Source organism: Dermacentor silvarum, chromosome 1 (assembly GCF_013339745.2).
Source record: "Dermacentor silvarum isolate Dsil-2018 chromosome 1, BIME_Dsil_1.4, whole genome shotgun sequence".
Taxonomy (NCBI): Eukaryota; Metazoa; Arthropoda; class Arachnida; order Ixodida; family Ixodidae; genus Dermacentor; species Dermacentor silvarum.
Genome location: NC_051154.1, coordinates 335,813,418 through 335,834,932, shown reverse-complemented (window position 1 = coordinate 335,834,932; position 21,515 = coordinate 335,813,418). Strand labels below are relative to the sequence as shown.

General features: G+C 49.2%; 4 non-coding genes across 4 annotated transcripts; all 4 read right to left on the bottom strand.

Moving 5' to 3' along the window:
- Positions 1–428: 428 nt before the first annotated feature.
- Trnav-cac (transfer RNA valine (anticodon CAC)) lies at positions 429–501 on the bottom strand. Its single transcript has one exon. It is a non-coding gene; the product is annotated as a tRNA-Val (tRNA).
- Positions 502–5,277: 4,776 nt separating this feature from the next.
- Trnav-cac (transfer RNA valine (anticodon CAC)) lies at positions 5,278–5,350 on the bottom strand. Its single transcript has one exon. It is a non-coding gene; the product is annotated as a tRNA-Val (tRNA).
- Positions 5,351–10,417: 5,067 nt separating this feature from the next.
- Trnav-cac (transfer RNA valine (anticodon CAC)) lies at positions 10,418–10,490 on the bottom strand. The gene has a single exon. It is a non-coding gene; the product is annotated as a tRNA-Val (tRNA).
- Positions 10,491–10,570: 80 nt separating this feature from the next.
- Trnav-cac (transfer RNA valine (anticodon CAC)) lies at positions 10,571–10,643 on the bottom strand. Its single transcript has one exon. It is a non-coding gene; the product is annotated as a tRNA-Val (tRNA).
- Between the last annotated feature and the right edge of the window lie 10,872 nt (positions 10,644–21,515).

Sequence of the window (21,515 nt, the reverse complement as noted above, 5' to 3'; positions counted from 1 at the left end):
GGCCACCATCTGTCTCGCGGTGGTCGCATCCTTAAGGGTCACCGCCCACACGTGGTTGATCTGGTACGCCCCTATGCACAGCCCCTCCGGCAGCAAGCCCGTCGGCAGCAGGGCGTCGCTAAAATCCTCGACTTTGCAGGGTCTCGCACGCACATCACCGTGCAAAAACACGGTATTAATCGCCACTCGTCCTGTAGGCAGTTGCGGCAGAATAAACGGGTAATCCTTCTCTTCGTCGTTGGTCCTGTTACCGCGGCCAAAAGTGACCGCTGTCGCTGCCCCGGGAGAGGCCATGATTCTATGACCGTTCCGCTCGGTGGCCGGAAGCAGAATGACACCACGGGAACCGAGCACGGAGTAGGTTATTTCGCTTCCCCTTTTCTTCTGCGCGTATACGATCGCAATAGAAATAAAAATGAAAAAAGCGTTGTTCCCGCCCGGGATCGAACCGGGGACCTTGCGCGTGTGAGGCGCACGTGATAACCACTACACCACGGGAACGTTTTTTTTTTATTTCCAGTTCTCGAGAGGTTCACCTACACACTGTCAGCAAAACAAACAAAATACATAACTAGGACACGAAAATACAGAAGAAAAAACATACTCTTACATAGCGGCCACCATGACTTGGCTGACTGTCATTTAAAATTCCTTCAGGGATGCCAAGACTTCTACCCTAGGTATCCACTCAGGCGCATCAACTAATGCTTTTTCGACCTCCAGAAAGCGTGACATGTGTTCACGGAAATGTACGCGTGCAGGCCGCGCCTATGGGTCACAATAGAAGCCTTGCATTCGGGACCGCCATAGACAGTAGAGGCCAGTGAGCATGATGAGGTCAAATGAGACCCCGCCCTCATTATCCAGTGGTAGAAATCTGATGCCCTGTGGATCTAAAGGCAATTCTTTCTTCATTGTTATTTGCAGAACGTACCAAAAGTACACCCCCTCCCAACAGTGTATGAAAACATGGTCTACTGGTTCAGGTTTTTTACAAGTCAGACAGCTTGAAGAAGAAAGGTTTCACTCCTGGCTGCACGTGCATTCTTTTTACTCGTTTTAAAACGTTCTTTTCCTGACCTCCACTGTATATGGCTCGGTACATTGGTACTGGAAAAATAACATCACACAGGTCACTGTACATTTTCTTTCTTTTCACGCTGAACATATAATCATTCGAGAACCGAACAGACAAAAGACGAACACTGGCTACTATCTCCTTGAAGTACCCAAACAGAGTACCAGGCATAATTTCGCTGGTGACAACAAACTCTGGTAACGCATTACAAAGTCTCACTTGACACACACATCTTAAGAAAGGGTCTTTGACGTCACAAAAGAAGAAAAAACGGTTTACAAGCTGCTGCACGAATAGCTGCGCTGGACCCAGGCCTTACCTTTCACTCGCCGAAAAAGATTCGTGCGGCTGCAGCGTTCCTAGCTGGACGCCCAATATAAAACTGCAAACACTCGGTGCAACTTCTGCACATGTGCTCGCGAACAATACAACACTTGCATAATATACCATAATTTACTAACAAAAATAGATTGCACATTGTCGCTCTGGCGAAAATTGATAGGTGTGCACCTTTCCACCTCTCCGCCTTTTCTCGTGTTTCTTTGACTTGTTCTAGCCAGAAATCAACTTATAATTTTCAAGGGGAACGCCGAGGTACTTCACTGTGGTTTTAACCCATTTCACGTTGGCAAATGTCTCTGGTGTTGACGGCCACTCGCCGTGCCAAAAGCCCAGACACTTTCCCCAGTTCACAAAGCTCCCCGTTACTTCTCCGAACCGTCTTACTACAGCGACTGTCTCTAGTAGGCTCTCCTTCTTCGTACAGCACACCGCTATATCATCAGCGTACGCTAAGAGCTTTACCTCGGACTCCTGCACTCGGAACCCATGAACACGACCATTTTCAATTATTGCTAGACACAGGGTTTCAATATAAATACAAAACAAGAGAGGACTCACTGGGCACCCTTGACGCACGCTCCGCTGGACGTCAACGGGAGCCCCCAATGTGTTGTTGACTATCAGGTGCGTTTTGCAGTTTCGATAAGCTATGGATATTCCGTCGATGATGATTCAGCCTAAATTAACATGTTCGAGTATGGAAAGCAATATTACATGAGATACACAGTCAAATGCCTTTTCTAGGTCAAGCTGGAGTATTGCGACAGCCGACCAAGTGGCGTCACAACACTCAAGCACACTCCTCAATGAATGAATATTAGTAAAAATAGAGCGGCCCTTAATACCACAGGTCTGGTAGCCTCCAACAATCTGAGTCATAACAGTCTGAAGTCTACTAGCTAATACTTTCATAAATATTTTATAGTCACAGTTAGCGAGATTGGTCTGTATGAGGTCACAAGTCTTAGCCTGTCCTTTTCTTCAGTTTTTTGGAATGAGCACGGTATGTGCTTGGGAGAATGACTGGGGTAACGTTCCCACCTCAAATGCCTCATCTAAGACATATTTCAACTGAGAGGACAGCTCTTGCTTGAATGCTTTGTACCAAGCCGCGCTCAGACCGTCCGGCCCAGGCGACTTTCCAGGGTTAAGATCATCTATCGCCTTTTCTATTTCTACTATTGATATTGGTACTTCAAGAGCTGCTTTCTTTCTTCTGACAGCCGAGGCATGCGCTCTAAGAAGGCTGTTTTGAACTCTTCTACATCTACTGATCTATAGGCAAACAGCCCTTCGTAGAATCGAAAGAAAGCTCGCCTTATGCCCTCCGTATCTGGTATTTCACCACCATTTTCTTCTATGACTTCGATGTGATTACGGCCTGCGTGCGCCCTTTCGATTCCCAGCGCTCGCTTTGTGGGCGTCTCCCCGGCCGCCCATGCCTCGGCTCTGGCCCGCACTATCGCTCCCCGATAACGTTCTTCATCTGCTACTTCGAGTTTCTGTTTTGTGCTACGGATGTCTTTAAACTTGCCCGACTCACGGCATTCAAGCTTAACCAGTTTTTCAAGCATTGTTCTTAAATTTCTTTCTTTGACTTCATCCTCATACTTGATGCAGCTAGATCGCTCTATGGCTTTCATTTTGACATATTGCTTAAATAAATCCCATTGCGCTCCAACACTGGGCACCTGTTCTGATTTCATTGCATCTATCGCCTCTTTCACATCTTGAATAAAGCATTCGTCGCTTAGAAGCTTTACGTTCATTTTCCACCGATCCCACGAAAACTTGTTTTGTTTTTCCGTACTTCCCACCAGATATTTAACCAGACAGTGGTCCGAAAACGACACGGGTACTACATAGTATTGGGTGCACAAAGGTAATAGCTCTACTTATGCATAAATACGGTCAAGGCGAGCGTAACTCTGTCCTTGGAAAAGCTTAAACTGCACTTCTCTCGCTCCCTCGAGACATTCTGCAACATAATCTATATCATGTTCTGCAATTAACCGTGATAACAGCTGACTACTTTTGTCTCTATACTCGTGTGCGTTACTTCGGTCCCAATTGCTCGAAACGCAGTTGAAATCTCCTAACACAAGAACATGTTTGTCTGCAGTGAGATACGGCTCAATGCTCAGAAAAAAATTATAACTCTCATCTGTACCGTTCGGTGCATAAATACATATTACTGTCCAGGTAACATCACTGTAATAAAAATCAACAACAATAAATCTACCACTCGGACATGAATAAACACTCTCTACATCTAGCCCCGGTAACTTTTTCAAAAATAGCAGGCATCCCGCGGACTTGCACACTGCACTGCATGACTCACTGCCACGTAGTAGCGAGACGTGAAGCGAAGCATCATGCTCCGGGTCTGCTCCTCCCCTTCAACTTTTGTTTCTTGCACTGCCAAAATGTCCGCTAACAACCGGTATACTTGGCTCTGCTTTTTCTTTGCGGCCAGACCTCGCACGTTGAGCGTAGCCAAACTAAACGACGCGTTGCGTGCCATGTTTTAACAGGAGGTAGCAGGACCCGAAGCATGACGCTTACCTTGCACGTCTAGCGCACGGCTAGACGTTTTCGTATCCGCCCGGTTGCCCGGTACGTGTCCAGGTGTTGCCTCGGCGGCTCGTCGGTGGCCTTCCTCTCCGATTCGATATTTGGCCGTGGCTTAACGCTGGGGCGTCTCCCGGAGGACGCCTTCATGTCCGCGGTCCCTTCAAGCGGACGCTTGACAGCCGGGTTGACTCTGCTGCTATGGGCTTGGCTCCGCGGCAAGCGCGGCTTCGTTGGTTCAGCCTGGGTGCCTTCTGTATCGCTGCTCTCCAACGTGTTGTCGTCAGCGGGGACGGACGTTGCTACCAGTTCGGTCAATGTCGCTGGCGGCTTGGTTGCAGCCTCTGTTGTCAACTGGCTTTGCTTGCATTCTGGCGTCTTTTCGCTGCTTGGTTCCTCTTGGGTTTCCAGGCTTCCGCTTCCCTTTGCTGCCTCCTCGGCTTCGGTCACGTCCATTAAGTGCTTCTCGGTGTAGTCGCTCACTCCTCGCCCAGTAGCTGCGGCGTAGGACCGCGTGCACTGAGCCTCTTCGTGTCCAAATCGTCTGCATATCGAGCACCGGGGCACTTTGCAGTCACACCGGACATGTCCAGAGCCCTGACAGCGCAGGCACTGGTGCGGTAGGTCTTCCAACTTCAAGCCAGTTTTCAACTTCATCAGCACCGTCCGGGCAGTCGAGTTCTTTTCTTGTACACCCGGCACCCGCCAACGATCACGCTGTACGTCCACCACCTTGCCGTAAGCGGCTAGCGCTTTACGCACGTCCTCGTCTGCTACGCCGTAAATAAGCCAGTGAAGGCGTAACTTGACTTGCCGGTCCTGTGGGTCCACGACGACGCAGCGCCGTCTCTTCACTGTCATTTCCTTCAAGGCTAGCAGCCGCTTGGTAGCGTCTGCATTGCACATGGTAACTGCCCAGACATGGTTAATCTGATAGGCACCGAGTGCGACAACTTCCGGCAGCATCCTGGCTAGAGCAAGAGCGTCCCTGAAATCTTCGGCTCTGTAAAGCCGTGCTCGCACGTCACCATGCAGAAAAACTGCATTGGGAACGATGCGTCCTGTAGGCGGTTGTGGCAAAACAAAAGGGTACTCACCTTCTTGTTTCCTGTTACCGCGGCTGGTAAGGGCCGCCATCGCCGCTCCAACGGAGCTCATGATTCCACGAACCGCACAGCACGGCTGCCGGAAGCAGAATGACACCACGGGAACCGAGCACGGAGTAGGTTATTTCGCTCCCCCTTTACTTCTGCGCGTATACGATCGAAATAGAAATAAAAAAGCTTTGTTCCCGCCCAAGATCGAACCGGGGACCTTGCGCGTGTGAGGCGCAACTGATAACCACTACACCACGGGAACCGAGCACGGAGTAGGGTATTACGCTCCCCTTTTCTTCTGCGCGTGCACGAGCGAAATAAAAATAACAATGACAGAGCTGTGTTCCCGCCCGGGATCGAACCGGGGACCTTGCGCGTGTGAGACGCACGTGATAACCACTACACCACAAATTTTTTTTCTTTATTGCCTTCTCGGACGTGGAAATACAAAGCACGAAAGATAAAAACACCTCAGCTACACTTGAGCTGACGCGTGCGGAGTTAAATCTTTTCAGTTGCACCAAATCATCTAGCAGCGGCATCCACTCTGGTGGATCAGGCTGCGCCCTGAAACATTCACGAATATAAACAACACTCTCAATAAAGTTTTCACGTGTAGAACGTGTATTTATGTCGGCGTTTCGCACCTGCATTCGTGTTTTCCACAGACTGTGGAGGCCAAGGAGCATGATTAAATCGTAGGGCACGTCTTCGTTTTCAACTGGTAAGAACCGGATGCCGTAAGGGTTTAAGGGGAGCTCTTTTTAATCGTTCTCTGAAGCACATCCCAGTAAAAAATGGGATCCCAGCATTCTAAGAAAACATGTTCAACTGTCTCGGGCTTCCTGCATAACAAACAGTTTGTTGTCCATGGCACGAATATCCCTTTATCATGCAGCCAGGTTTTGACAGGCACCGTACCGGAATGCAGTTTAAAAAAGAACGTTTTTACTGCAGGTCTGACGGGAATCTTCCTAACTCGTTTAAGAATATCTTGCCCTGGGCCTCCACAGTGTGGCGACCGGTAAAAGGGTATCGGCAACATCACGTCAACAAGCGCTTTGTACAGATCTTTCTTATTAACATTGCATAGGTAGTCAGGCGTAAATCGTACTTCCAACATCTTGCACAAAAGGACAACCTCGCGCAAGTAGCCTGTCACTGCTCCATACATGTTCTCACATGAGACTATTCTTCCAGGGAGCGGCCTCTGTAAGCGCACTTGCATAACAGTTCTTAGAAAGGGATCACTTTGATCACGTAGGAACATAAATCGCGAAGCTACTTGCCGCAAAAATAAATGCACTAGGCCAAGGCCTCCGCTTTTACATGAAACAAAAAGGTTAGTTCGGCTGGTTTTTTCCCAAGTGGACGCCCAAATAAAAACAGGAAAAACACGATGCATTTTTTGAACAGCTGTCCGCGTCGCACACAGTACATTCATGACATACCACAGCTTCGAAATAAAAAAAATATTGCAGATAGAGGCACGGGAAAACATTGACAGCTGCCTCCCTTGCAACGCGTCCGCTTTCTCTTTCACTCTCAAAGTTTCTTTTTTCCAGTACGAGCTGGGATCCCGATAACATTCCAGGGGCACTTCTAGATATCGCGTTGTCAAGGTAGACCATCGTAACCGAGAAAAACAATCCGGTGCTACGTCCCATTGACCATGTCAAAAACCGGAGCTTCTTTCCCAATTAATTTTGCTTACAGTCTGAACACAAAATTTTTCCACCACACTCGTGACTTCACAGATGCTCTCTCTGTCTGCACAAAACACCGCTATATAATCTGCATACGCGAGTACTTTCACATGCGACGACTGCAGCCTGTAACCCGAAATATTATCAGAGTTGATAATTGCCATGCAGAGCGGCTCTAAATAAACTGCGAAAAGCAAGGGGGAAAGCGGGCATCCCTGCCTTACTGAAGAACGTACAGCGAGTCTGTCAGTGAGTTCGCCGTTAACTATAATACGGGTCGTACAGTTCTTGTAGGCCATATTTACGCCTTCTACTATAACGCAACCAAGGTTGCAGTGTTCCAGAATGGAAAACAGTATTTCGTGAGAGACACGGTCAAAGGCTTTTGCCAAGTCGAGCTGCATCATTGCTACCTGACTGCCAAATGCATCAACACACTCTAATACGCTGCGTGCAACGTGTATATTTGTGGCGATGCTACGGCCTTTAATGCCACATGTCTGGTGAGACCCAAGCAATTTCGAGATCACAGACTGCAGTCGTTTTGATAACACCTTCATAAAGACTGTGTAGTCGACGTTAGTGCGGCTAATCGGTCGATATGACCCCACCAACAGGCGTTTTCCGGGATCGTCAGTCTTCGGTATCAAAACAATGGGGGAAGTAGAGAAAGACAGTGGAATCTGCTTGCGTTCGTAAGCCTCACTCAACACATGGAGCATGTACTGTGCAACAGAATGTTTAAAGATTTTAAAGAAAGCAGCACTTGGCCCGTCTGGCCCAGGGGCTTTCCCAGATGGTAGGTCGTCTATCGCTTTCTCTATCTCCCGCAATGTTATAGGCATTTCGAGAAGTTCTTTAATTTCGTCATCTAGAGTTGGCATATGTCTTAAAAAGTCTACATGAAAGCCGTCTATGGTCTTCAGTTTATTGCTAAGAAGTTCAGAGAAGTGTTCGGCTATAGCGCTCTGAATGCATTTTCTACCTTCTGTAATCCGGCCGTCATACAGGATGCTCCTACTCTTGCAAGCGCACTTTTTTTCGTCCGATAGCGCTCGCTGTGTTGGCGTTTCGCCAGCCCACAATTTTTCGGACCTTGCGCGTATAACGGCGGCTCTGTATCTGTTTGCGTCGATTCTTTTGAGCTCACATTTCACTTCTCGTATTTCTTTAGTGAAATTTCCCGGCACGCTACTTTCCATGCTCAGCAGCCATTCAAGTTCCCCATTCAGTTCTTTCTCTTTCTCTTTATAACGAGCTACACTGCACTTTTCTATAGCTTTCATTTTTACCCACTCTTTGAATCCTTCCCATTCAACTGCAAAGCTAGCAGGCTGTGCATCTAGCATTTTCTCTAGCTCGGTCTGAACTCGCAAAATAAACTCTTCATCTTCCAGAAGTTTTGCATTCAGTTTCCATAAGAGCCAGTTAAAACGCGATTTCCTGTCCTTTATTCCTAAAGTGGTACTCCCAAGGCAGTGATCGCTGAAAGGCACAGGTTTAACATCATAGCTAGAGCATAGGTGCACAAGATCAACAGACACATACATCCGGTCAAGTCTAGCATGACTCTCCCGCTGAAAGTGCGTCAATTCTGGGTGGGTCCCAGTAGAGAACACACTGCCAATATCCTCGAGACCATAATCGTGAACAAGCGTGTTCAACAATTCCGAGGTTTTGTCTCTAAGTGGCCTACACTTACTCTGTCAACTGCGGCGCCCACACAGTTGAAGTTCCCCAATACAAACAAAATCTTGTCAACGTTCAACCATGGCTCAAGGGACTCAAAGAAAGTTGACGCTCGCTTTCTACATTGGGAGCATATACACAAACAATGCGCCAACATAGATTTGAAAACATGAAATCAGAAACCAAAAGTCGACCACTTGGGCAGGCAAAGACCGACTCTACGCTTATTCCTAACGCGTTACGAATGAATATTAGGCATCCACCCGACGCCCCAACAGAGTGACAGACACACACATGAAAGTTGGCGTCAAAGGAGTACACCATGCGGTCGGTTTGCTCCTGACTATTTTCGACTCCTGCACAGCGACTATGTCAATGTCGTTATCTAGCAGGAGGCGATTAAGCTGGTACTGTCGCCTTCTTGCACCCAACCCTCTGACGTTCAAAGTCGCTACACGAAGTGGAGTACTTAGATTAATAGCCATCTCTTTCAAAAAAAGCCGACTCAGTCCGCATGGTGCCTACCTTCACGGTCGGCGCATCTTTCCTCACGACTGTCGGAATCTCTTGACGCCGGTCGACCAACAACCGGCGCTCACGTCGACCTGGACCCAGCGCTGCTACGGAGGCGGTTCCCCCGCCTGCCGTGCTTCGACGGGAAGGTTCGGCCGTGGCTTTAGCGTCGAACGTCTGACACCCGGTACCTTCGTCGGAGGCTCGTCACCTTCGCCTGCAGGCTGCTGTTTCACGCCGTCTTCTTGATGAGGACGCTTCCCGGCCGTCAAGCCCGCCGCTACTTGGCTGGTCTCCATGGCATTCATGTCTGGGGTCTCTACACTGCCTAGTGATTCGACCGTGGCTTTCATCGCGTCCGTCGCCTTGTCATAGCCGTCATGTTTCTGCTCACGCTGCGCCGGTACACTATCAGCCATTGCACTGGAAACCACCGCCTTCTGCTTCACCAGAGGCGTCAACGAAGGCGCAGTGTCACTCGTTGGTTTCCCAGCTGCCCGGGCTGCTTCCTCCGCGTCCGCTTCGTCCATCAGCATCTCGGAGGAGTATTCGGTGGTTCCTGGGCCTGCAATGCTCGCGTAAGTGCGAGCACACTGGTCTTCTTCGTGCCCGTAGCGTCGGCACGTTCAGCAACGCGGGACTCGACACTCCCTGCGGATGTGGCCCGTACCGCGACACCGAAGGCACAGCGGGGGCCTGCCCGGTACAACGACTAGTGCCAATTCACCGCTAACGTTCAGCTGGCGGGGCAGGTCATCCAGCTTCACGCCTGCTTTCAACTTTAGGGTGACCAGCCGGGTAGTTCAACCCTTCTCAGTCATGCCGTGCACCCGCCACCGCTCGCGGGCAACGTCCGCGCCCTTTCCAAACGGCGCGAAGGCAAGAAGCACATCCTCGTCAGGAACGGTGTGCAGCAGCCAATGTACTTTCAAGCGCACATCCTGGTTGGCGGGGTCAATGACCAGGCATCGGTCCTTTTCGACCTGCAGCTCACCAACCCTGACTATCTTCTTCACCGCTTTGTCGTCCTTGAAGGTCACGGCCCAAACGTGGCTCATACGGTAGGCCCCGAGAGCCACCACTTCCGGCAGGAGCGATAACTGGGCGAGCGCATCGCGGAAATCTTCCACCCGGTATGGCCGGGCCCTGATATCACAATGTAAAAAAACGGTGTTCAAAACAAAACGCCCTGTTGGCAAACTCGGCAAAACAACTTGATACTCGCTGTCCGTGGTGGAAATCCTCTTACCGCGGCCGCTCTGGGCCGCTGAAGCCACTCCTACGGAGCCCGTCATCGTACGTCCGTCACGCTCGGTGGCCGGAAGCAGAATCACATGAAGGGAACCCAGCACGGAGGTCATTTCGCACCCCCTTTTTTCTGCGCGTATACGATCGCAATAAAAATAAAAATGAAAAACCTTTGTTCCCGCCCAGGATCGAACCGGGGACCTTGCGCGTGTGAGGCGCACGTTATAACCACGACACCACGGGAACCGAGCACGGAGTAGGGTATTTCGCTCCCCCTTTTCTTCTGCGCGTATACGATCAAAATAGAAATAAAACTGAAAAAGCTTTGTTGCCGCCCGGGATCGAACCGGGGACCTTACGCGTGTGAAGCGCACGTGATAACCACTACACCACGGGAACCGACTTTTTTACTTTATTCCCGTCTTCGACGTTCAAAATCAAAGGTTACAAAGGTTAAAACGTGCCAGCCACACTTTGGCCAACTCAGCACTAAAATCGTTTCACCGACACCAATTCATCAAGTACAGACATCCATTGTGGTGGATCAGGCAGTGATTTGTAAGCGTCTCTCGCATAAACAACGCTTTCTATGAAGTGTTTACGCACGGGTATAACAACGATGTCAGCGTGTTCAAATTGCATGCGAGTTTTCCACACAGCGTGGAGGCCCAGGACCATAATTAGGTCACATGGTACTTCGTCTGAGGTATCTACTGGCAAGAAGCGTATTGCATACGGATCCATAGGTAACTGTTTCTTCAGCGTTCTCTGCAGAACGTCCCAGTGAAAGATCGGGTCCCAGCAATCTAAGAAAACATGTTCTATTGTTTCTGGTTTTTTTACATAAAAAGCAGTCGGTTGTCCAGGGGATGAAAGTACCCTTGCTATGAAGCCAGGTCTTAACGGGAAGTGTGTTTGTATGTATTGGAAAAAGAAAGACTTAGTTGATGGCCGTACTGGCATTTTCTTGACTCTTTTTAGAACGTCCTGTCCGGGACCTCTACGGTGTGGCGAACGGTACCAAGGTAGAGGTAGCATCGTGTCCCACAAGATGTCTAATATTTTTTCTTTGTAACGGTGGACAGATACTGCTGCGAAAAACGCACATTCAACGAGCTATACGCCAGCACTTCACGCAGGTACCCTGTCACGGTTCCCGGCATGTTCTGAGCCAACGAAACAACAAATTCCGGAAGAAGTCTACACAGCCGTACTTGTATTAGTGTTCGAAGAAAGAGATCATTTTGATCCCGCAGAAACACACAGCGTGACACAATATGTCGCAAAAACAAATGAACCAGGCCAAGCCCACCTTTATTGACCGGGAGAAACAAATTTTCGACTCGTCCTCTCCCAGGTAGAGGCCCAAATGAAGGAAGCGAAAATGCGGTGAATTTTTTGTACGCTTACCTGCGCAGCACACAACACATTCATAACATGCCATATCTTAGAAACTAAAAAAAGGTTGCAAACAGTGGCTCTAGAAAACCATTTACAATTGCTTTCCTCTCTAACCGTCAACCTTTTCCTTTGCTCTCGAAACTTGGTCCAGCCAGTACGGTTCGGGCTCACAGTAACTTCCGAGAGGCACTCCCAGGTATTGTGTAGGTACCCTTGACCAATTCAATCGAGAAAAGGTCTCCGGCGTGTCTTCCCAACTCCCCCCATGCCAGAAGCCATAACTTTTATGCCTGTTTATCTAGGCTCCAGTTGAATCGCAAAAATTTTCGACTACAGCAGTTGCCTCTTTAATCCTGGCTTTATCTGTGCAGAAAATCGCGATGTCGTCTGCATGCGCCAATATTTTAACATGTGCTGCCTGTAGTCGATAGCCTGCTATGCCTTCGTTGTTTTTAATGGCCAAACAGAGTGGCTCGAGATAAGCAGCAAACAGAAGGGGTGAAAGTGGGCATCCTTGACGCACCGACGAGAGCACACGAAAGCTATCGGTGAGCTCCTGATTAACAATGATTCTCGTTGAGCAGTCTTTGGAGGCCATCGTGACACCTTCCGTTATCACACTGCCAACATTCGTATATTCAAGTATACATAGCAGAGCCTTGTGCGAGACGAGGTCAACGGCTTTTGCCAAATCGATCTGCATCATCGCGACGTAATCGCCAATCGCGCCATTGCCACACTCGAGCACACTTCGAACCACGTGTGCATTTGTTGTGATACTGCGGCCTTTAATGCCACAAGTCTGGTGCGGACCTACCAATGTTTTGATAACAACTTGCAGTCGTTTCGCTAGAACTTTCGTGAATATTTTATAGTCAACGTTGGCTAGAGTTATCGGGCGATATGAGCCAGGCAACAAGCGTTTCTTTTCATCATCAATCTTCGGGATTGTACGTTATGCGATGTTGTGAAAGACAAGGGCAATCTTTTTCGGCCGTACGCTTCGCTAATAACTAGTTGAAGGACATGAGCCAGCGCAGACTTAAAAGTTTTATAGAAAGTGGCCCCTAAGCCATCAGGCCCAGGTGCTTTACCGGGGGCCAACTCGTCTATTGCGCACTCTATCTCACTCAGGCTAATGGGATGTTCAAGCCGTGTTTTAACATCTTCATCTAGCCTTGGCATCAATGAAAGGAATTCCATCTGGTAGCCCTCTTTAGGTTCACGTGGTTGACTCAAGAAGGCTTTGAAGTGATCGGCGATCCCTTGCTTGATGTCGTTTTGGTCGGACGTGATATCATTGCCTTTAGCTAGCTGGCGGATTTCCTTCCGACACGCGTACCTTTTCTCGTCTGAGAGGGCTCGTTTTGTTGGCGCTTCTCCCGCCCACAGCTTCTCAGACCTTGATCGCACAACGGCCACTTTGTACTTCTCAGAGTCTATCCTTTCGAGTTCGGCTTTCACTTCCTTTATTTCCTTAGTATACACACCAGGCTGGACACTTTCCATGCTGATGAAAAATTGCAGTTGCTGGCGAAGGTTAGTTTCTGCCTGTTTCAGGTTATGCCGAAGTACACTGCTTCTTTCAATAGCCATAGTTTTAACTTTCTGTTTAAATTCTTCCCATTTAATGGCGAAGCTTTCTAGTTGGACTGAAATCAGGCTTTCTAGTTCCTTCGCAACAGCATCAACGAAACCATCGTCATCCAACAACTGCACGTTCAATTTCGAGAGGTCCCAGTTAAAGGTGTGTTTGATCTGTCTTTTCCCAAAGGTGGCAGTTACCAAGCAGTGATCGCTATATGCAATGGGTTGCACATCATATTCACTACACAAAGGCACCAATTCGGCTGACACATATAATCTATCTTGCCGAGCGTGGCTATCACGCTAGAAGTGGGTAAACTGCGGGTGAGTACCGCTGGCGAAGACACTACCGACATCTTCCAAGTCATAATCGCGCACCACTGCATTTAGCAGTTCGGCACTCTTATCGCGAACGTGTGAACATCTTGCGCGATAGTCAGCAGTGCATACACAGTTGAAATCGCCCAGCAGTATTACCACCTTCTGACAGTTTACGTACGCTTCAAGACGCTGAAAGAAGGATCGCCGGTCTGTTTCGATATTCGGTGCGTAGACACAAATGACACGGAAATCCTTATCGCAAAAACAAAAATCAGCCACTAAAAGGCGCCCAGTTTCACACGAAAACACTGACTGCACACAAATGCGAAACTTTCAAATGCGCAACCACCTGATCCACCAACAGCGTGAGAAACACACACGTCGATGTGAGTACGAAAATTGGACACGATTCTGTCGGTTAGCTCTTGGCTCTCTATTTTGGTTTCTTGAATTCCCACAAGATGGAAGTCATTATCTAAGAGTAGACGACTAAGCTGACATTGTCGCCTTCTTGCACCGAGCCCTCGTACATTTAACGTGGCTACACGTAGCGCTACTTCAATATTAGCCGCCATGACTACATGGTAGAATGGTGCCCATCACAGGCACCCATGGTTGAGTGTACAATCGGCGTCAAATGAAAGCCGAACATCGGAGCGTGTGCCACAAGCATTAGAAACAGCATAGTGCGCGCCGTCCAGTCATCAGCGCAGACAGGCCCACACATCCGGTTTGGTAGTACAGCGCCACCCCACTGAAGTGCGATTTTTTTTTTTGCCCGTGTTCCCGCTCGGATTTTTGAAAGGAAGAAAAAAAAGAAAACAGAAGCGAAAATTCAGCAACACTCAGAAGCTCAGGTTTCGCTTCTGTTTTCTTTTTTCTTCTTCCTTTCAAAAATCCGAGTGGAAACGCAGGCAAAAAAAATCGTACTTCAGTGGGGTGGCGCTGTGCTACCAAACCGTATGTGTGGGCCTGTCTGCGGCGCGCACTATCCTGTTTGCGGCGCGCACTGGACGGCGCGCACTATCCTGTTTCTGATGCTTGTGGCACGCGCTCCGCTGTTCGGCTTTCATTTGACGCCGATTGTACATAATGACGTGCCGATAACCGCGTCGAATGCCACAATAGGGAACACACCCGACCTCTCGAAAACAACACTCAGATGCAACTTGGGCCCCCGTTCCTGACCCGTATCTAAAAAGAATAGTGCTCAGAGTGACGGCCATTGCACTCACCAACCCCCCAACCCGCGTCAAGCTATACACAGTACAGAACTACGGAGGCGGTTTACCCGCCTGCCGTGGATCGGCCGTAATGTTCGGCCGCAGCTTCAAGGTTGGTCTCCTCATACCTGGCGTTTTGGGCGGTGGCTCGTCTCCGCCACTGCTGTCCTGTATCGTAGCCAGGCTATTCGTCTGGTCGCGTGGGCGTTTCCCGGCCTGCAAGGTAGCGAGCCCGCTATGGGTGTCCATGTCTTCAGGCTCAGGGGGGGTGGAGGCCGCTCCCGGATCAGGTGGGCTCTCTTACTCAGGGTTCGGCATGGCTGCAGTGCCTTCTGCTTTCTCTTGTTGTTCAGAGGCGGCGGCCTCATCGACGTGTTGCCTCTGTTGCTGAAGTCGTACCTCCGACTTTGCCACCTCGCCAGCTGCTTCCTTAGCGGTGGACGATGTGTCTTCCATGTCCGCCTCGTCCATGAGCAGGGCGGAGTTATCGTCGTTGTTCACGGGTCCGGTCACGCTAGCGTACGTCCGCTCATACTGACTCTCTTCGTGAGGGAAGCGTCGGCACGCACCACACCGCGGAATGCTGCAGTCGAGACGAATATGGCCCGTTCCGTGGCAGCGCAGGCAGAGAGGCGCCCTGCCCGGCACAACCACGAGAGCCAGCTCGCCGGCGACGCTCACCTGATGTGGCAGGTCGACCAGTGTTACGCCCGGCTTCAACTTCAGCGTAACCAGTCTTGTAGTAGAGTTCCTATCAGCCACGCCATGAACACGCCACCGCTCTCGGGCGACGTCCGTGACTTTTCCGAACGGCGCGAAGGCAAGACGCACGTCCTCGTCTGGAACGGTGTGAAGCAGCCAATGCACTTTCAAGCGCACATCCTGGTTGGCGGGGTCAATGACGAGGCATCGGCCCTTTTTGACCTGCAGCTCACCAAAGCTGACGATCTTCTTCACCGCTTCGTCGTCCTTGAAGGTTACGGCCCAAACATGGCTCATACGGTAGGCCCCGAGAGCCACCACTTCCGGCAGGAGCGATAACGGGGCGAGCGCATCGCGGAAATCTTCCACCCGGTATGGGCGGGCCCTGATATCACAATGTAAAAAAACTGTGTTCAAAACAAAACGCCCTGTTGGCAAACTCGGCAAAACAACTTGATACTCGCTGTCCGTGGTGGAAGTCCTGTTACCGTGGCCGCTCTGGGCCGCTGAAGCCGTTCCTACGGAGCCCGTCATCATACGTCTGTCACGCTCGGTGGCCGCAAGCAGAATCGCACTACACCACGGGAACCGAGCACGGAGTAGGGTTTTTCGCTCCCCCTTTTCTTCTGCGCGTATACGATCACAATAGAAATAAAAATTATGTCACAGTTTCGCCCTAAGGGCGAAGCAATGAATGCGATAGCAACACAGCAATGTCATACGAAGTAAGGTGAGCGGCTTTGGTAGCAATATGAATTGTAGTAAACATGAGCTGATTAAGTATGCAGGTGTGCTGCGGCGTAAGTAGACCGACATGAAGACAGACTCGATAACCACGAGAAGGCGCGTGTGAAACGGTGGTGTTGATGAGAAGCGCTTCCCGTGGGCAGCGCGTGGGAAGGGACACACCTGTAGCGCTGCACTGCCGATCCGGGCAGCATTGCATGTGTAGCGTGCGTTGGAAAATGTGGCCCGACTATTGCTATCCGAATGAACAAGCGTGGTGTGAGCGCGTACAAACAAACATGAATAGATCACACTGAATGACTGAAGACAACGACTGTCAAAACGCTGGCAGCGAGTGCATACGCCGCCGCGGGCGAAGGTGCGTGCGGTCTATCGCTTCAACGGAAACTGAGCGGCGAATGCACGGCGCATAAAGGTCAGAGCCGTGTGGAGATGATAAGAGACGGTGCGGGAGAGCGAGCGACGAGCGCGGTTGTTGGAAGAGTAGAGTTTTTATTTCAACAACCAGATACAAATGGGTGGTTAAAAAATTGTCAGCCTACTTTGGTTGAGATACGGCATTAAAATTTCTTGATTTTTGACAGTTCATCAAATACGCTGATCCAGTGAGGTGGTTCAGCTTGTACTCGATACACATCGCGTATGTAGCATACATTTTCCACAAAATTCTCCCTTGCCGATCGCGTGGTAACGTCAGCGTGTCTGACGGCCATACGTGTTCTCCACAAACTATGGAGGCCCAGTAGCATGACCATATCGTAAGGTATGCCGTTTTCATTGTCTACGGGTAAGTATCTTATGCCAATAGGGGTTATGGGTAATTCTTTTTTCAGCGTTCTTTGCATCACGTTCCAGAAAATATCGCGTCCCAACAATCTATGAAGGCATGCTCGAGTGTTTCTGGCTTTTTGCACAGTAGACAATTAGTTGTCCATGGCACGAATATGCCCTTTTCAGCAAGCCACGTTTTAACTGGGATAGTATTAGTGTGTAACTTAAAAAAGAATGACTTTGTACCAGGTTTCACAGGCATCCGCTTAACTCTTTTTAAAACATCATTTCCCGGACCTGCACAGTTTATAGATCTATACATGGGAACTGGCAACATGACATCAATCAAATCTTTGTAAAGGATCTTTTTTGTTACAACACTTAGATACTCCAACGAGAATCGAGCCGTTAAGAATTGAAATGAGGCTACCACCTCCTTTGTATATCCCTTGACTGTTCCTTGAGGTAGTTTGCAGGGACTGTTGTACATTACAGGTTAGCAAAATGAGATGGCGTAATATCCCAGCGCCCATGCCAGAAGCCGACACGCTTTTCCCAGTTAATTTGACCCCCTGTTTGCTGGCAGAACTTTCTTGCAGTATTTGTGACTTCTTGAACACTTTGCCTATCACTACAAAAAATCGCAATGTCGTCCGCGTAGGCCAGAACTTTCACTTGAGATGACTGAAGCTTAAAACCATTGATTCTTTCATTTTTGATGAGATTTAGGCAAAACGGCTCAAGATAAATGGCAAAAAGCGAAGGCGAAAGTGGGCACCCTTGTCTTATGGATGAGAGAACTGGGACAGCTTCACTTAGTTTCGTATTTACTATGATGCCTACCGAGGAATTGTTGTAAATCATTTTTAGCCCATCTATTATCACGTTACCTATGTTGGTTTGTTCAATGACAGAAAAGAGAACATCCTGTGACACGCGGTCGAATGCCTTTGCAAGATCTAACTGCATCATTGCAATTCGGCTTTCAAATGCATCACACCACTCCAAAATGCTGCGGGCGACATGCACATTTGTAGTTATTGAACGCCCTTTCCCACCGCACGTCTGATGCGGTCCAACTAATTCTGTAATAACACTCTGTATTCGCTTAGCTAAAACCTTCGTGTATATTTTATAGTCAGTGTTAGCAAGTGTTATCGGGCGGTACGTCTCTACAGAAAGCAATTTCTCTCGGTCGTCAGTTTATGGAATAAGTACCTTATGAGCAGTGCGAAAAGAGACCGGCAACGATTTTTCTGCGTACGCCTCTGTGATCATGGCAAGCAGAAAAGGTGCTAGTTGATCTTTAAAGGCTTTATAAAAAGCGGCTCCCAGGCCATCAGGCCCTGGTGCTTTACTCATTGTCAAGTCATTAATTGCGCTACTCACTTCCTCCATACTGATTGGCCCTTCAAGTTGTTCCCGAGTGCTGTCATCTAACTTTGGCATTAAGTGTAGAAATTCATCACTGAGCTTACTTTTCGGCTTTCTTTCATTCCCGATTATGTTTCGGTACTGGTCAACAAAGGCCTGTTCAATTTTGTTCCCATCGGACGTTATTTCATTTTGATACCGGAGTTGCCGTATTTCGTTCCGAGCGGCATATCGCCTTTCGTCACTCAAAGCGCGTTTATTTGGCGTTTCGCGCATCCACAGTTTTTCCGCTCGCGCTCTTATCACCGCGGCTGTACTTTTGTGTTTCCAATGCTTCCAGGTGGTTTTTTACTTCACGTATGTCGATTGCGCACGACCCAGGCTTCGCAGCTTCCATGCACATCAAGAAATCAAGTTGACACTGCAGTTCTGTAACCTTCTTCTTTTCTTCGTATTTGAGCACCGTTCCCCTTTCTATCGCGACCATCTTGATCGTGTGCTTAAAGTTTTCCCACTTATTTCTGCTACTCGATGAATTATCGGCGGACATTTTGGCAATTTCTTTTCTAACTTCATCAACAAATATGTTGTCTTCTAACAGCTTTACGTTAAATTTCCAAAGATCCCAGTTAAATCGTGTTTTACTTTGCTTACTCCCAAGTGTGACCATCACTAGGCTATGGTCACTAAATGAGACATGTTTAACATCATAAGAGCTGCATTCTGTCAGAAACTCTAAACTAGCATATATTCTGTCCAGCCTCGCACTACTACCGCGCTGGAAATGTGTGAAGATAGGGCCGCTATTTTGTAGCGATGCCTTTAATGTCATAATGCCTTTTCGCGCTTATCGCGCTTTGTCAGTGGTCAGAGCGACGGTCCGCTCGCGTTATCAACGTTGATATCGTGAGCGGACCGTCGCTCTGACCACTGACAAAACGTGATAAGCGCGAAAAGTCATTATTACTTTAAGGCATCGCTACAAAATAGCGGCCTAGGAGTAGAACCTCGCGACAACAACCAGCCAAGATCCTCTAATTGGTAATCCTCAATTAAAGCCTCTAAATACCTCGCACTCTTATCCCGAACACAACCATTTCTCGATCTATCTCCTCCCATGCACACACAGTTGAAGTCACCCAATAAAATAAGGCGCCTGTCACATTTTTGGTATTTATGAACCTTTTCAAAGAGCGCGCAACACGCTCATTTTCCTTATTGGGAGCAAAAATGCAACTAACACGCCAAAAAAAATACCAAGAAGTAGGAAATCAACTACAAGCAGCCTTCCCTCTTCGGATGCGATAACATTGACTTCGTCAATGCCTAAATTGTTACGTAAAAGTAAGGCACAACCTTCAGAAGTGCCAACTGCTTGGCATACGCAGACGTTGTAACGCGTGCGAAAAACCCCAACCATGCGATCCGTCTGTTCCTCGGTCTCAATTTTAGTTCCTTGCAACGCAGCTATATGCAAATCGTTTTCAAGAAGCAGGCGGTTGACCTGATACTGACGTTTTCTTGCTGATAATCCCCGAACATTCAGAGAGGCTAATCGTAGTGGCACCTGAAATATTTCTATAGCGTCACGCGTGGTACAGATGGATCGCATGTCGCTCACCTCGGGGCTTACTGATGCTCCCGAAATGTCACCGGTATGGTTACACACGTGGCTGGTTTTGTCTATGTTATCACAGTTGTTGTTGCGGCTTGGTGGCTACGCATCCGGCTGCCGTCCATGAAGTTCCGAGTTTGCGGTCGCTTGTCGCACCGACATCCGTAAAGCGCGGCTAGCCCCGCCTATTTCGGCGTCATCTCCATTCTCTTGTCAGGTAGTACTGTTGGCTTTGGCTTAAATGACTATCGACGCGTCGGGGCTGCTTTTGCAGGTGGTCCGTCCGCGTTCACGCCTGCCGAGACGTGGCTATCTTCGGTTGTCTCAGCATGCGTCCGCTTCATGGCAGCCGCTGACGCATCAGCCATGGTAGTGTCGTTGGTCCCAAGTGCTTCGCATTGTTCTAACGCAGGGGCACTCACACTCGTGTTGTCTGCTGGCTGCGTAACACCTGTCAGCGTTTCAGCAGCCGGCTTTTGTTGTCTTTCTTGCTCGCTTGTCAAATTTTGCATAGTATATGGCTTTGTCGTCGAACTTTCTTGTCGCGTTCTCTCTGGACCTTCGGCGTCTGTAGCCGCTGCTGCTGTTTCTTCAGCTTCTGTCTCGTCCATTACGTGCTCCATCACGTCGGACTTCCTTGCTGGCCCTGTCATATTAGCGTACGTTCGTACACATTGGTTTTCGTCGTGTCCAAAGCGTCTGCATCGTGGGCACCGAGGAACGCGGCGGTCGCGGCGTATATGACCTTTCCCTTGACAGCGCAGGCATAGTGGTGGCCGTCCAGCGACCACTAAGAGGACCGGCTCACCTGCAATTCGAATTTGATGAGGAACGTCTTCAATGGTGATTCCAGGCTTCAGCTTCATGCTCAGGATGGGCGTCGTCGATCCCTTATCGGCGATGCCATGAACGCGCCACCGCTCTTTGGCTATTTCGGATACATCGCCGTATGGCAAGAACGCGTCACGCACTTCATCGTCATTGACGCAGGGCAGTACCCAGTGCACCTTCACACGGACTTCTTGCTTGTTAGGATCAACAACAAGGCATCAGCGCCCCTTGACACTCACGTTGCTCATTGCCAACAACTTCTTCATGGAAACGGAGTTCTTAAACGTGACTGCCCACACGTGATTCATTTGGAAAGCCCCAAGGGCGTCGACCTCAGAAAGCAATTCCAAATGAGCAAGGGCGTCCCGAAAATCTTCCACTCGGTACGGTCGCGCTCGAAGGTCACCATGCAAAAATACAGTATTAAAAACTATCCGACCTTTCGGCAGGTGGGGCAGCATCACTCCATACTCCTGGTTATCTTGACTGGTCATCCTGGTTCCGCGGCTGAACTGGGCCGCTATCACCGCCCCTTCGGAGCACATGAATACACGTCCGTACGCTTTCGCGGCCGGAAGTGGAATCCACTACACCACGGGAACCGAGCACGGAGTAAGGTATTCGCTCCACCTTTTCTTCTACGCGTATACGATCGCAATAGAAATAAAAATGATAAGCTTTGTTCCCGCCCGGGATCGA